Source organism: Ammospiza caudacuta, chromosome 6, assembly GCF_027887145.1.
Source record: "Ammospiza caudacuta isolate bAmmCau1 chromosome 6, bAmmCau1.pri, whole genome shotgun sequence".
NCBI classification, from domain to species: Eukaryota; Metazoa; Chordata; class Aves; order Passeriformes; family Passerellidae; genus Ammospiza; species Ammospiza caudacuta.
In genome coordinates, this window is record NC_080598.1 from 51,519,584 (window position 1) to 51,536,817 (window position 17,234).

General features: G+C 46.4%; 1 protein-coding gene and 1 non-coding gene across 2 annotated transcripts in view; both read right to left on the reverse strand.

The window, feature by feature from the left end:
• SYNE3 (spectrin repeat containing nuclear envelope family member 3) overlaps window positions 1-359 on the reverse strand; it is a 65,227-nt gene extending 64,868 nt beyond the window's left edge. Inside the window, exon 1 of the mRNA XM_058807990.1 lies at window positions 250-359. The gene's annotated coding sequence lies outside the window, so the exon portion shown is untranslated. The remainder of the gene's footprint in view (window positions 1-249) is intronic.
• Window positions 360-9,169: 8,810 nt separating this feature from the next.
• LOC131559573 (small Cajal body-specific RNA 13) lies at window positions 9,170-9,436 on the reverse strand. Its single transcript, XR_009274900.1, has one exon. It is a non-coding gene; the product is annotated as a small Cajal body-specific RNA 13 (non-coding RNA).
• Between the last annotated feature and the right edge of the window lie 7,798 nt (window positions 9,437-17,234).

Sequence of the window (17,234 nt, forward strand, 5' to 3'; positions counted from 1 at the left end):
GGAGGCGGGTCTGGAGCCGGGCGGGCTGACAGCGAGCCCCGCCGAGCCCGCCTGCCCCGTGCCGCGCCGCGCCGCACCGCGCTCCCGCCCGCGGGACGGGACGGGACAGCAGGACACGGGACGGCACAGCACGGCAGGACACGGGACGGTGCAGTCCCAGGCGCCGCCGCCTCGTCACTTCTCCCCCCCCGCAGCCCCCCAGCGCCGGCAACAGGCCCCGAGCAGCGCAGCAGGGCCCGTGGCACTCACCGAGCGGCACCGCCGCCGCCGCTTCCCCCGCGGGCAGCCCCGGGCCGCGCTGCCGCTCCCCCGCCGACGCTGCGGCCGCTCGGGCGCTCGCTGAGCCTGGCGGGGCCGCCCGGCACCGGCCCCGCCGCTGCGGGGGCTGCGCGGAGGGCCCGCCCTCGCCGCCGCGGCCCGGCCCGGCGGGCGGTGTTATGTAAGCCGGGCCGGCCCGCCCTGCCCTGCCAGCGCCGCCGGCCGCGGAGCCCCCGCCGAGGGCGGCGGGGCCGGGCTGTCCTTGCGCGGCGGCGGCAGCGGCGGGCGAGCACCGCACTCTGCTATTTTTAGCAGATTAAATGCAGCAGGAGAGGCTGAATCTCTCACAGTGTCGCGTTCTGGGGGACTCGGAGCTCCGGGAGTCACCCAGCACCAGGCGACCGGCGACAAGCCCCGGGCGATCCCTGCACGTGCCGGTGGCTCCGTGCCAACAAGTGGGGATGTGTGTTAATGTCTCTTTGAATGGCCAGCGAGCAGGGAGGCTGCACCTCAGCACTTACACGTGCATGAAACAACACCAGCTCATCACTGGCAGTGCCAACTGGCAGCATGCATTTATTTGGATACACGAAGTGGTATTTTGGGGGAAAAAATCAACGAAGACTTAGGAAACAAAACCTGTTTCCACTGCAGCACTGATCCAGGCACAAAGTCTACTGCGTATGCTCAATTATGCAAAAAGATCAGAAGCAAAAGGAGCAGCAGTGGAGGTGCATTGCCAGCCACAGCGTCGGTTCTGTAGCCCAGCGAGAGAAGGGAAGTCATTGACGTTTTGTGCTCCGTCCGCAGCATCAGAAAGTTGTAGTCATATGAGCCTGTGTGCTGAGCCGCTGGGAGGGAAGGAGGAAAGAATGAACAGCTACTTCATATTTCAACAACAATATAAACAAACTGAATGAGCCTGTGAAAAGCTTGTATTTCATAAAGCACTAAACCGTCCTCTTTGCCAGGGGTTATATTGCTGCCCTCTGCTGCTGGGATGTTGGGCGGTTCATCTGCCTAACGAGCAGAAAAACGGGCTATTTGCGATAAAAATCTCTGATTACACATAACAGTTCTGCGGCCAAGGGCCTCGAGATACATAGCTCAAAAGGAAGGGTGAGCTCCCCAGTCCTGCGAGAGGCAGGGGATGACAGCTCTAAGGCCGGGTGGGATGGCTGCTTCACCAGCAGCGTTCCCTGGGCTTTCGTGGGCTCCCTTCTGCCTACAGCCAGCCAGGTGATCTGCCATCCGTGTGCCAACACGCTCTTAACTGCAATGGCTCTGTACTTATATTGCTCCCAAAGCATCAGGAATCCCTATCCCTTACCAGCAGCGAAAAAGGTCACAGGAAATTTTGTCAGAACTTCATGGTAAGGATTGCACTTTTACAGCTGGTTCTGACCTTGAAGCTTCAACTGCCCTCAATATATACTGTAGTGGTACAATTTGGGGTGACTGACCTTTTAAATTGTCACTGAGAGGGCAAATGAGTGCTGTAATCTCCTTGTGTTACTGGGCAAGCCTTTCAACTAACTTGGAAAATAATTCATTCGCTGGTTTGTGTAGCCATGATATTTTCTGAAAAATCCCTTTGCCAGGATTTTTTTTCCTGAGAAGCTGATGCCTCAGAAATGAAATGTAAACAATTATTATCTACTGCTGTGGAATGCAAGAGCTGGATCTTTGATTGGTCTCATGTGGCTGTTTCTAATTAATGGCCAATCACAGTCCAGCTGTCTCAGACTGCCTGCTCAGTCACAGGATTTTGTTATCATTCCATATTCCATTCCTTTCCTTTCAAGCTTTCTGATGAAATCCTTTCTTCTATTCTTTCAGTATAGTTTTAATATAATATATATATCATAAAATAATAAATCAGCCTTCTGAAACATGGAGTCAAGATTCTTGTCTCTTCCCTTGTCCTGGGACCCCTGTGAACACAAGTTTGCTTTTGACAGACTATTTACTTGGAGGAAGTTCATAAAGACAATGTGTAAAATTGAATCTATGCCTATGCAACTGCCCTTACCCATGGTAATTCAGAGCTGACTATCTCTCAATGGCCTTTGGAATAGTGTGAGGAAATGGATACAATCCAGAAGGGTTACACTCCAAAGGAATGTGTCTAGAATAGGTAGATGACAAAGAACATAAAATTCTGTGAATTTGCCTTAAGAAAGCAGGTTCAGTTATCATGGTGAGTAGATGAACACTGTCAATGACAGAGATTAATTCCTTAGGAAACCACCCCTTAGGAAGTTACTTTGCAAACCCAGATCTTTTAAACCCCTTGTATTCAGAAAGCTTGCTGGTGGGGGACAATACATCACTGTATCTAAAAATTGCTTGAATTAAGCTCCTTTTCTGCAATTCCCCATGTGGAGGCTTTCATGGATCTGATTCTACTCCCTCAAACAGCTTGTACATGCTGAATTAGAAAAATCCCTACACACAGGCAAACAGCAGGCATTAAGTAAAGGAGCATTCAGTGCATTACTCAAACAATAAAAAGCTGCCCACAAACCACACCTAAATGACAAAGGAGAGGTTAGAATGACTGCAAGCAGCGTGGAATAGTAGAGGGGCTTTGAAAAGTAACAAACAGCAGCCCTAGCTCTCTTTCTTTGGAAGAAAGGAATATATTTCTAGAAGCAGTTAGTCTGGCCTATAAACCAAACCACAAGTATTTAGTCAGTGAATATACAGCATTTTCAGGCATTTCCTGTGATGAGCAGAATGCCCAAGAGACTGGGTGGAAAGCACCAAATGCTACAAAAGTGTTGGCATGGATTGCTGCACAGGAGGGCCTGCATGATGTCTGCAGGGTATCAGAGAACCACTTAAAATGCTGCAGGGTAGCTGCTCTCTCTTATTAGTGTAACACACCCATTGATTCATGCTCATGACTGATGACAAGCTACTATTACAAGATATTAGGATGTTTTCCTTTATGTTTGCTTGGGTAGAGCAATATACTCAAATAATGAGTCACATGGCAGTCAGGGTGGGAGGGACAGCATTTGTTGGCAGAGTAACATTTCTGTGCAGCATACCATGACATGTCTTTAGCATGAGAGGTTTCAATATTGGAGCTTCTCAGCATTTTTTGTGTGTTGTGTTATGGCTACAAGACATTTCACATTGCTTGACAGAAAGCTTTTGTGGGTGGTGGGGGGAGTTGCTACACAAGAACTTCTCCTCAGTTAGTGAGGAATCAAGAACTCTAAATGCTGATGACAAAGCAACAGATCCTCAGGAGCACCAGGCCAAGGACCACACTGTTAAACCAGGGGAACTTCCTGTTTTTTCTTCACCCAGAGACCACATGGACTTAAACCCAGCATTTCATAGTCTCCCTGTTGCATATGCTGGACTCTACCTTTTTTCTAATTTGGCTCCACACCTGAACACAGACTGACTACCTCCACAGGAAAGTACAACTTTGTGCTATTGGATCAGTCCTGACACCCGGTCACTTTCAGAGTTCAGCCAATTTTTTTGTTGCATTAAATTTGGCAGAAAAATAACACCTTTTTCATCCCAACTGACCTCAAATATCAAGAAAAGCTGGGAAAAGCTGGGCTTATTCTGAGTGAGAGCAAATTCAACACTAAGGAACAGAAATGCAGGGCAAATGGGACACTGTGATTCCAATTACATTCAGTAAGAACTACCCCATTTTCAAATTCACAAATGCTGTGATACACTCGAAGTCTGGTCACATCCAGTGAACTCTCAGTGCTGGCCTAGAAGTCCAGTCCTGGTCAATTACCCTGACAGCCTGAGGCAACACACTGCAGTTTACTGAGCAACACACAGGCAGGGTGACAATGGAAGAGAAGGTTCCAGGCAGAACTTAGAGCACCTTCCAGTACCTAAAGGGGCCTCTTTGATGTGCTTTGAAAGTGTGAAGGGAGCAGCAGCAAAATGGAAGGTTGGCTGGAGGTTTAGGAAGATGCAGTGCTAACTTTTATAACTAACAGCAATGCCCCCATTGGCACTCAGCAAATGAACCAGGGGAAGCCAAGGCTCCATGAAAATCAGGATTTGAAGCCAAATCTCCTATGTGCAATTCGACTGCATTAGGTTTTCTTCCTTACTACTCTCCACAATTTTTTAATTATAGAAGCTGTTGACAATTACTTTAAGAAAATATTCTCTGAAGTCCTCTGAAGAGAGAAGAAAGACAATTGTTGATATATGACATTCCATAATTAGTTATTCCTTGCTTCCCTTCCCACACAAATACAATTTTGTTACACCGATTTCTCGGAGACTCACAGTAGTCTGGAGCTACACTTTCACCAATATTAGTCTCCCTTCTCCTAGACATGATAGGTTTGTAGAACAATTTGTTTAGATCTAGTCTTCTAAGGGATTGGAAATACATACTGCACCAAAAAAACTGTTGTATGCCAGTGTTTGAAGGACTTTCCATCTAGGAAGTTTTTAGTTTTATTTTCCTCCTTCCATGGCACACAGACCTTAAATCATTCACCACAGTAGTCAAGCATGAAACTAAAACAGAGCACAGATCTACTTACTCTGATTGTCTCAAACTAAAGTACAGTGACAGAAAGCAGCTGTGAGGGTACACTTTTGTCTCCTCCTGTTTCCCAGGACTAGCAAGGATGGAAAAGTAGCATGTGAACAAAGAGCAAAAGGGCTACTGATAAGAAAGGGAGTCCAAGGATGATTCAGAGGGATCTGAGCATCACTGTGACAAGGAAAGTGATTGTTCTGAAACTCAGAGCTTTTTCCCAGGCTGAAAATGCTTTTGTTTGTCTGTTTAAAATGAAGTCAAGCTGATAATAAAGCAGGCCTTTATACAAGCCCCAGAACTGCTACAATTAAATGACACACAACTTTCAGGGCCCAGTTCTTTACCCTGCAAGTTGCCAGCTATGTCAAGGCTGGGGAGCAATCCCAGCTGCCATGATATTAGCAAGGGAGGAAGGCTACTATGAACTTCAGAGGAAACATTAAAGCACTGCAGGATGGAAACTTCAATCACTGAATTGCAAGACATTTACTTTAAGGGAAGCATGAGAAAGCATGCAATTGTTTTAAAGGAAATTTAGGAAAGATGCATATGCTTGCATTTGTGGAGAAGCTGCTTGTTCCATGAAAGAACTGCTTGCCCTCTAAAGCACATAGTTAAGAACTGTCCCCCAAAAAACCTGTTTGTGTGATGCAGTTATAAAACCACTGCATGTACACAGTGAGCGCAATGAAAATCACTGTATCTCTATGCAGCATTTGGAAGTACTCTTTGAAAAGTCAGATTTTCAAAATATACACATATTCATACTTCAGAAACAAAGAATAAAAATATTTTAGAACATCAACCCCCCCCAAACCTCCTTTATCTGTATATTGTTATTTCTGCTTTTACAAGTTTTTCTTTTTAATTAACTGTATCAATCTAAAAATTCAAGTTTCTGGGCTCCCCTTTAGGAGTTTCCCTCCCACAAGAGATGCTTTTATTCTGTGCTTCATGTTTGAGTCCACACATTACAAATACAAGCATGCCCAACACACCCACTCCTCCTCTCGCATTTTAGGTTTCTGCATTTCTGTGTTTCTGTTTTTCTTCACATCACATAAAAACTCTACAGACCAAGTACAAAAACAGTCCTACTGTACTCATGGCCACTTTTAACATACACACATCAGTATCTGTGGTCAGCAGGCAGGGATTTAAAGCACAGCAAGTTCAAAGCAGCTGCTGATTTCACAAACACATATTCCTAGAAAAAAAATGAAAGAATAAAGGGTGTGCAAAGAAATAAAATCTTTATTGAAATATTGTAGTGCCAAGCTTAAAAACTCTTTAAGATATACAAAAAACCTTATAATTAAGATTCTTCATACCAATTCTTTCTACTTTACAAATACAGCGATGTGTGCAAAACTCCTGAACTTTTACTTGGGGAAATTGTCATGTGTGATGACATGCTTGGTACTGTCTGCCTTCTGCCACAGAGGAGATCAAATAGCCAGTGTTGATTTTTTGTAACAAGATGCATTTCTCAAAATTACTTAGCAAAATACTGTAACTAAAATATATATATATAAGAGGTAAGCTAATTCAGAAGTGCTGAACAAGAAGGGATGTAACCACTGAGGCACCAAGCAATCAGCCCTGCCCCTGTGGTCAGTGTGTAACTCGGACCAGAGCTGCCAGGGCCCCCTCGTGGTCACGACATGCTCGATAATCGCAGATGCTCTTGTGCCTCACTGCACCTGCACGTTTTTAAAATAAACTGAGCCAATGAAAGCATCCCTGTCACCACTGTTGTGACAGAGCGTGCTGGTAAACCTTACCTGGGGCACAAGAATCCTTCTTACAGGCAGTGAGTGCCCTGGGGTTTTCCCAGCCTTACTAAAAACCAAGACACTTCCAGCACTTCAAATAAAATACAGTTGTATTTATATTTTATATATATATTATATATATATATTATTTATATATTATATATTTAATATATTTATATATTATTTAATACCAGAGACCAAGATGCTGTTTCCATGACACTGGACAAAAGTGAGTGCACAGAAAGCAAAGAACAGGACATGCACATAGTTCCAGTCCCACTGCCCAGCTGAAGGTACAAGAATCAGAGAACAGGACATGCACATAGTTCCAGTCCCACTCCCCAGCTGTAGGAAGAGTTTGTGGTGATTGGGAGTGGGGCTGGCCCAGCCTCATCCCCAGTGGGCACAGCTGTGAGCAGCAGGTGAGCAGCACTGACAGCAATGAGCCCTGGAGGGCCCAGGGGCACTGACCAACCACAAAGGGAACAGAGACACACAGGTGCAGTGCATCAACATGAGGGTATAAAAGGCTGGGCTAAAGAACAAGATGAGCAGACAATTGCAGCCTTCTGAAGTGATATGGTGTTACTCTGCATGGGTATGTGCTTGCAGCCTTCTAAAGTGGTATGGGGTTACTCTGCACGGGTTGAAGCTTCATTAAATTGTATGATGATACTCCATATATCATGGCCATCTCCACTGTGGCATATACTGAGCCTTCTATGGCTCAGGACTTGATACCATAATGGCATCTTTATATTTGGCAGATCAATTTTTTCTTGAGCTTGCCCAATCTTTTTCTAAGGCCCATCAAAGATTTTAGCACTCCTAATTTCGTGGATGAAAAGAGGCCAGAGGTGTTCTCATTAGAGGCAGTATTTCTTAGTTCTGCATGGAAACAGATACATATAAAATTATGCTTCCTCTGCAATACTGAAAGACTCAAGAACCACTACCATCTGCAAGTCAGAAACTGGGATCTAACAGATTTTCATATGCCAGAACAATTGCAAGCAGCTTGCTTGTCCCAAAGAATAAATCTGCTCCTCTATTACAGAGGCCATACTACTTATCCTTGCTTCAAGACAGTGTCACAACTCACAAAGCTCAGTGCAAAGAGGCACACAGTGACATCAGTGTCATTAAGAATAAATGAAGTCTCAAGAGTGCCTCATCCAAAGGTCCACATTCAAGCCTGAACATGACCTTCCATTCTATTTCTTAAATGTGGGGCTCAGACATGTCTCCTTGGATGATTACCATGACCCCCTCTCTGCCAAAGCTCTTTACATGGCTTAAATCAAGCCTTAGGTCATGTTTATCCCATCAGTTAAACTGATACAGGTCACTTTGTAAATATTCTTCACTGATCTCATTTATGAAATGGAACACTGTATTTTAAGGCTAATGAAAACACTCTTAGGAATATGCCATAAATCCATGGATATTATTTCATTAATCTATGGATATAGCTTAATCCAGCTCAGAAACAAACTTGCTCCAGGTCAGACCCACAACAGGAAGTTAGGTACAGTTCAGATTTCAAAATGTCAGTTTTTTCCCTGTAAAACCCCCACAGCATTTTTATATTTCTGCTGTTTGTTGCACAACGTTTTAAAACCAGCACATTTCCAAAATAACCAGGAACATTTCACAGATGTGTTTTCAGTGTTCACTATTTAGGCAGCTCAGAATTGTAAGCACATTTTAAAAACTCATAATGCTCTCAAAACTGAGGATATGTTGGTGCTGCCAGATGATACCACGATGGTACACTGAGATTACTGCAAAACAGGTGGAGCTCAAGCTATCCCACTTAAAAACTTCAATAAACAAAAAAAACCCCAGCTAAATAGAGCTCAATTGTTAGGGCACAAGAAGGAACTTCATTTCCAGTCACTAGCACAACTCAGAATGACACAGAGATATCAGACTTGTTCTGATAAGCTGAAATGAGACTTTTCTTTCTCCCCAGCTAACTTAGCCCTACCCTTTTAAAAAACAAGTAAAAACCCTTTTGCTGACAGTACCATTCTTGGATGTCCACCTCCTTGTACACCATGTGAGAACAAACTACAAACTTATAAATCATAATTCTGTTCTGAAGCAGAATGCCTGATGTTAACTCAGTTTATGACTGACTGTGAGCAATTAAACCCTGCAGTTTGAATACTAGTGCTTTTATTAGTGTTTCCAAAATGAGGTGAGAGGTCTTCTAACAGGAGCATCAGCAAAATGTCAGGAGTCTTTGCAAATCCCATTAATGTTTCTTCTGAACAGATGATTTAAATCATTATCTGGAAAACACAAAAAGCTTCACTTAGACTAACAGAAGATGGAACCTGGTGACATAATTATCTGTTTCTAGAGTGTACATGGACAAATTGTTTTAAGTCTTATCAGGAGATGAAAGTATTTATCCTCTAATTGAGTGCTGCATGTTGCATAATCCAAAAGTATTTGACCATACTAAATATTTTATTCTGTTAAGCTTAATATCTCATAGGCCAATCTCATAAAACTACAGTAACTACAAATCCAGTACTTCTGTTTAGCCTAGTACACAAGACTTCTGAGAAGCTTCCCAGCATTTTATAGCAGTTTCTTCAGTGTTCAGCAGACATCACTCTATTTGCTGAACAATATCAGACTGCCAAATTGCTCTGACTGTTGATAGATCAATAATGACACGGGAGAAGTCATTACCTCCGTGGCAACAGGGTGGCAGCTGTGGGAGGAATATTGCGCACGCTGCTGCTGCTCCGGCAGCCGTGCCTCGGCTTCCTCCCGCTGCTCTCTCTGCAAGCCTGGTGTGCCCAGGGTACAGCAACCAGGGGCACCTCTTGGACTACAGAGGATTGAACTGCAGCTCTTCGTGACTTCTGAAAGCATGTATACTCACAAGGGTTTGTTACACTTGAGTATGATGTCTTTGTGTTACTTATTTTTAATGAGCTATGTAGGAATAGCTAGGACAAAATTAAGGCAGGCAAATACCACAGTATTCTGTTCTTAGCCCAATATTTCATTGAAAGAAAACACTTAGTTGTCTTTAAAAATAAAAAGATATCTTTCTTGTCATCAATTTCTATTTAATTCCACTCTGACTCCCAAGGAATCTTTATACTGGATTAAAATTACAAAGGAGACCCCTTGGGATATTACACTTAGCACTTTTTATGTCTTTCCATATTGAAACAGTCCAACAAATAGGAAAACATACTTTTGCTCTGCATAAGTTACTGCAGTTCCATCTACCATGGACAGGACATTTTTTTTATACTTCACAACCTTCACCATGTCAATCACAACATATTAACCACAGAAAGCAAACACTGCTCTGTGTCTTGATCACCACAGCTTGTGATGTTTTGTTGAAAGCAAAACCCACCAACTCACAAAATACATGGTGCTCATCAGCAACGCAACATATCAACTTTGCCTTCAGATTAAAAGTGCTTCCTCATAAATACATCTACTTTTAAATACTGCAGCAACACTGTATACTTATTCATAACCTATTCACATGGGATGGCAGAGGGCAAGTTTGTAACAATTCCCTTTGGAATCTGTTCTTAATAAAGTTAAATAAAATGCAAGAGAAACGATCCTGAGGGTGGCTTCAAAAAAACTAAAACAAAATTGTCACTCAAGCATCAGCTGGATTCCACAAAAAAAAAGAATTAGGCAAGCACTCTTCTGAATGCTGAAAATAAGCTGGTCTGCAAAACTCTCACAAGAACAGAACTGGATGGTAAAAGTTCTTTTCCTTACAGATATAAATAACACAAATGGTCATTAATATACCAAAGGTCCAGATGCTACAGCTGCAATGTAAATTAGCACTCAAAATACACTGTGACTTGTTATTTGTGACAGACTGTATTTTAGCACAGAGGAAAACTCATCAACATTTTCTTCTACTTACAGGATAGGCCCTGCTGCTTTAGGAGACCGCCACGCTCTGTGCCAAGTTCTTGGAAAGAATTCGGCATGTGCCCAGGAGCCCGAGCACAGCTGGTGGCACAGGCCAGGCTGCAGGACACGCTCCAAACCCAGCCCTTCTCTGGCTACATCAGGCAGTTCTGCCCTTGCTCCAGCACCGACTGCACCATCCCGCTGCGCAGGCACCAGCCCGATCTTGCTCCCATTTTCCCATCCCCCTGCCATCCCTGCCAGCTGCTCGGGAGAAAAGGTCAAACTGTGCAAAACCACTCGGCTCTCCCCCATCAGCACCAAGCCCGAGCACGCACAGCACCGCTGCTTTCTCAGGGACAAACCGCTTGCTTTATCCCATCAAAAATCAACCAGACTCGGGCAAATGAACGCAGTCCAATCGTTCCCCGGACACGGCCAAAGCCAGGAAGGAGACAGCCCCATGCGGCAGTTTGCCGGCTGCCCACACACAGCCCCAGCCGCCTACGGGGGCAGAAGGTGCCGACAGAACGGCGCTGCTGGTCCGAGAGCGGCCTCCCCGCTGCCACCGAGCGCGCTCCAGCCCCGCGGCTTCACCCCGCACAGCCGGCGGCCCGGCAGCGCAGCCCGGCTCCATCGGCCCCTCTGTAGGGATCTGCCCTGGCCCTCAGCCAGCCCCGGCCCGAGGGGGCTCCACCACCAAAGGGCCGGCGGGATAAAACCCAGAGACCGCCCGAGGGTCGGCGGCGCCGCCACGGCCCGGGGGTCTCCGAAGGGAGAGGCTGAGCCCAGCAGCGGCCGCCCAGCAGCGGCTCCCCGCCGTGCGGCTCGGCGCTCCCCGCGGAGCCGACGGGGGTGCAGAAGGGGAAGCGCGGCCCGTCCACCCTGGAAAGCGGGGAAGCGCGGCCCGGCCATGCTGGGGACGGCGCACAGACTGGCAGCGGGCCCCGCGTGCGGCCGCTCCCCGGAACCGGAAGGAACGTTACGCCAATCGCCCCCCGAGCATCCCGAGAAAAGCCCCGCCTCGGGGCAGTCTGACCAATCGCGTGATTAATCGATCCACGGTTGATTGACAGGTTCCTCTCCCAATGCAGCCGCAGCCGCTCTGTTCCCTCCACTAGCAAAACGGAGCCACCTCAGGGTTGCTGGGCGGGACGGGTCTCGCTGTCTCTCAGCGCTATTGGCTGTGCGCGCTGATTGGCGGGTGCCTGCGCCTATCGGAGGAAGCTCTCCGGCGGCCCGTCGCGCCGTGCGCCAATGGGCGGGCGGTGCGGGCGCTGTGCGGCGGTGCCGGCGGCGGGGCGATGAGAGCGGCGTTGAGGGCGGCATGGCGGATCGGAACCGGCGTCGCTCTGCGGGGCCGGGCCGGGCGCCCGCTCAGCCAGGCGGCCGGGGACGGCGGCGGCGCTGAGGGCGGCGGCGGCTCGGGGTCGCGGGAGGCGGTGGAGCGGCTGGTGCGGGAGCACCCGGTGGTGGTGTTCATGAAGGGCAGCCCGGCGCAGCCGCTCTGCGGCTTCAGCAACGCCGTGGTGCAGATCCTGCGGCTGCACGGCGTGGAGGATTACCGCGCCCACGACGTGCTGCAGGACCCCGACCTCCGCCAAGGTCAGCGTCCGGGTCACCTCTGGGTGCCGCCTCCGCGGGGCCTGGCGGAGCAGAGCCGGGCCGGCTGTCCTGGGAAGGGCCCTCGGGAGCTGCCGGCAGGGCGGGCTTGGCTTTAGCGCCCTGGGGCACTGCGGGAGCGGCCCTGCCCGCTTGGCCCGCCTGTAACTTGGCTCTTCTGGCTTTGTTGGGTGGGCTGGGTTGGGCTCGGCTATTTTCTAATGAGGCCAGATCGTGGGGAGAAGGGCAGCGGAGCCCGTGTCCTGTGAGGAGCGGCGGAGGGGGTTTGGCGGTGTTCAACCTGCAGGAGTCCATGGTGCATGGGACCCGCCACCTTATTACTCTAGAAGTGCATGGACGAGGCTGTAGCCAGGCGGGGATCGGCCTCTTCTCCCAGGCAACAAGCGACAGGACACGAGGACAGTTATAAGTCGTGCCAGGGGAGCCTTAGGTTGGATACTAAGAGGAATTTCTTCTCAGAAGGGGTGATCAGGCATTGGGATGGGCTGCCCGGGGAGGTGTTGGAGTCACCGTCCCTGGAGGTGTTTGAGGAAGGGCTGGATGTGGCACACAGTGCATGGTCCAGTTGACAGGATAGTGTTCAGTCATGGGTTGGGCTCGATGATCTCAGAGGTCTTTTCTAACCTAATTAATTCTGTGATTCTGTTTGGTGTTGGTAGAACTGGGAGTGTATTGCAGAGATGTGCCATTGAGGTTGCTGCCCAGACGCCCTGGTTTGGTTTTTGTGACCCTCGTAGTGTTCAGGAGGTCTCAGTTATCAGCAGAGCGCAGTTGTGGGTGCAGGGTGATGATTGGAGATCGGGCTCTTTGTGGCACCCTGCCCTGCCTGGGTCAGAGATAGAGAGCTGCATTAAAGACCCTGAAATACTTCATTATCAGGCTTTGTTTTCCCTGTGAACAGTATGGTGAAATTTCACGTATGGCTTGGACTTGCACCACTTGATTCCCAGCTGGCACTGCCTGCTGGGATTCTCCTGATAAAGTGCAAATTTATGTTAATCATTTGCACAAGAAATACTTAGTAATAGTTTCACCATTACTGCACAGGTGGTAGTAGCTATTCTATATAAGGTTTTTTGCCATTGAGGAAAGCTGGTAATCTGTTCTGGTAATGCTTTTCATGTTTCCCTCTTCAATGAGCATGGCTGATTATTATTTGAGAAAGTTTTTAAACAAAAAAATACATGCAAGTACATAGTAATTAGTCTTGTATGTGTGTGGCATTAACAGTTCTTGCCCAGAATACACTAAATTGTGCTGTAAAGCCACGTGTTGGCATGTATCAGGTGACTTTGTTCTCCTTTGTTTTTGGTGTCATCTGACTAACTCAGTTTTTTATTAGCTCTTAGCTAAAAGGCTGATTTTTCCAGTCCTTGTTTGCTTTTCAATTCACAATTATAGTAGTTGGTATGGTATAAAAGCTTAGATACTGGAATTTCTGTGTAATGACATCTTTTTGTTACTGAAGGTTGATTTTGTTCAGGTGAATCATGGTAATTTTCTAAGCTTTGTTTACATATCTGAATTTATTAATTGTACAGTTTGTTAGTACAAACTCTTATCTCTTCTCACAATTCATAAACTAAAGAGGAAACAAAACTCTGAAATCAAACCATCAGCATTTTACTTTTGGTTGAGGGGACTTTAGTGAGCCTCTGAATGGGCAGTGCCTTTATAAGGCCCTGAGCACTTGACCACGTGAGTAGATAGTATTTTCTTTTTATGTGACTTAAACTTTTCCTCCACATGAACTTGGGCTTGTGCTAGGCAAGGAGAGAGGTTATTGCCCTCCTGGCTACCAGAGCTTTAAATTGAAATTAGTGTCCTGATCAGGCCCTCCAGTGTCTAAGCTACACAGAACGCAGTCACAGAGTGTGCCCTTGCACAATATCCTGCTGGTTCTCAGGTGCTTAAAGGAGTTGTTCTGGTCCTTTCCATGCACCAGCTTTGGCACCTGTCCAGCTGTGCACAGGGCCAGCTCATTTTATTAACTGGATCACTGGGCCTGCAAGTTGAAGCAGCAGTTTGCACAGTGAGCTGAGTGCCAGAGCCAGCATGAAGAATGGAGCTTTGAGGAGCTGGGGAATGGCACAGCCACAGAATTGTTGTACTGCTTCAGCTGTATCACCCACTCACCCTAAAAAGCCAGGATGTGAGGATGTGCCTGCTTCTGTGGTGGCAATCTCTGACACAGGAGAGGACAGGGCTGCTCAAAGTTGCAGTTGTCTAAGTTGCCAACTGTATTCTAGCAGTGACTGCCTGAAGGGCTGGATCTGGCCTCAGTGCCAAACATTTAGATATGCAGCATCTGAGCCTTTGCTAGGCTCTCCCTGTGAGCCTAATCTGCTCTGCATGGGGGCTGGTGAGGGGTGTGGAACCTTTAGCTGTGCAAGTATCAAATAAATCAGCAAAGGACTGATCTGCGAGGAGATCTCTGTATCAGAGAGCTGGCCACCAGCTTTGTGTTCACCTGTGTTGTTATCATATTTCTAGAGTCCCATACCTCCTGAGTGGTTTTTGTCAGCTCTTCACAGCAGTGCTGCTCCTGCTTCTTCATCAGGGCTCCTCCAAGGCTCTCCCTGCCCAGCCAATCCACCCCCTTTTATCCCAGTTATCTTCATTAGCCACAGCTGCTGCCCAATTAAGGACATCACAGCTGCAGCCCATTTAGAACAACTAGGATTGGGGCAAGGCCACTTATACAATACATAGATTTTACTAGGACTCCTACTATACACCTGAACCTAACTTCAATGTTTGAATAAATGTGCATTTATACATTTGTAGTAGGGGCAGGCTGCTGGAGAAAGGGTAGTTCAGGCATGTCTGGATTGCTTGTTGGTTTCTTGCCTGTATCTATTGAAACACCTTATTTTTAGCTAGTTATAGTTCAATTGGTGAAATATACACTGTGCTAAAATATGGCAAGCTGTAAGGCTGGAACAACTCCCCTGCTTGCCTCTTTACCTAAAACCTCACATCTGTGAAACTAAAATTATTGGTACTTCATGTGTTCTGTCTGAACTGGAGCTGAAGATACACTTCCCTGACACAAATCCTTCCTTACCAAAGCTGGTTTAAGACACGTTGGCACTCTCTTGGGCTCCATGGCAATTCAGGTTTCTCTAAGTTGGCTCTCAGCTAATGGACAGTGTTAGACTGGTTCCAGTCACTGAGACAGAGACATTTGAGATTACATACTAGAAAATTGATGGTTTAAACTTGATGGTTGGGGTAGTTCGCCCTCAGATTATTTTCATTGCGGTCTCTATAGTATCTAAACATGGGATGCTGCCAAGCAGGTGTTGTTGATCCTTTCTCCCACCCTTGGCTACCCTTCCCTCAGTAAAGCTTGTATCAGTGCTGATGGTACTCAGGCTTTGGAACAGGCTGCAGAGGGAAGTGTTGGAATCTCCATCCCTGGAAGTGTTTTAAAGGCAAGTGGATATGACACTTGGGGGTATGGTTTACTGGTAAATGATGGTGCTGGCTTAACAGTTGGATTTGGTGATCTTAGAGGTCCTTCCCAGCCTTAATGATTCTGTGATATCTATGAAAATGTGTTGCTTTTCTGGAGCAAGTATGGTAGGAATGAGTGTTGCTTGATTCAGTTCTTTGACATGGCCCATCCTTCATTAGTGCTAATGCTGCCAAAGGAGGCTGAGAATTGGTACCTGGAGCTGGGGAGAGGGGTGGGAATGTGCTGGGTACTTGTTTCTTTGCACCAACCCTGGTTTCACACTTACCTTAAATGTGCTGCCAGAGCTGTCAGACTGACACCCTGACCTGTGGAGTGTTTTTTCCAAAATAAACAAAGGTTCAGAGCAGAAGCTGCAGCTTCTGAAGTACAGCAAGGAGCCAGTCTGCAGAGAGGGGATGGAGATCCTTTGGGATGTCCAAAGAATCATCAGAAACGTGCACCCCAAGTGCAGCAATTGCAGCCCTGACTTGCTGTAACCCCAGTGCCGCAGTGTCAGGGGGTGCTGCCCTGGGGGAGGGAGGGTTCAGTTTGTGACCTGGAGAGCCCCAGCACTGAGGCATTTAAAGCAGCTTGTCCAGCACCAGAAATGCAGCACACAGAGCAAATGAGCTTCATGCTTGTTTTTATCTGAAGCTGGATAGGTCCTTGAGAGTGCTATCAGTGCTTGTAGTGTGTGCAGTTGGGTCCTTGAAGAAAATATTTCTATGAAAGAATTGTTGGTGTAGATATTACCTTGGAATGCTCCTTAGCAGAAGGTTTATAATGCAGAGCCCTTTGTTCTCAATTCATGTTTAGCATTGCAGTATCTTAAGAAAAATGAGCCCTATTTCATATCTGCAGTGGCTCTTCGATGAGAGTCATCTTTAGGCATGTCTTAATCATGGAACATGGTTTTTAATTAAAACTTTAATCCATCAGAGGATATTTAGGGCAGTTTAAGGCCAAAGAGCATTTAAGAAAGGTATTGCTAAGTGGAAATTGACATCAAAGCTTAAAAGTTCTGCAAACCAAGGAAGAAACTGCATGTGGTGATGATAGAGGTTAGATGGTTATGGGTTCCCTTTGGCCTTGATTTATATGCTAAACTTTCTGTTTTGGGCTTATGAAAGAGTGGTTGTCCACACACAAAATCTAAAGTCAGAATAAAATCTCTTAGCTGACTTATGTTGTGGTTAGAAACCCTTAGTCACAACACCCTTTTTTTCTAGGTTGCTATTATTTTAGTGGATTTTTAAAGCATATTGTATTTTGCTAAGGGATATTAATTATTAGCTATATTGCACCTTTTATACATTAAGTATAAAAGTATATACACTGTATATATTTCCACTTACACATATTTACTAAAAAATAATGTGGTTTAAGTTCCAATAAAGCGAGCAGAATTTCCTTACATGGTTATTTTTTTACCTTCATGGTTATTTTTTAATAACCTTCATGGTTTGTTTTGTTTTTTGAGGGGGGGGGGTTTGTTTTTTAGTCTCTAGAGGCTAAAATGTTTTCTTAGGGGAAAACAAGTTCTCTTGTGCTATCAGCTACTCAGGTCTAATATTTGTTGGTGGGGGGTTGGCTTCCAAGGTGAGTGGGCTCTGATGTTCTGAAAACGTGCCTCTGTAGGCTTAAGTTTGTTTTCATG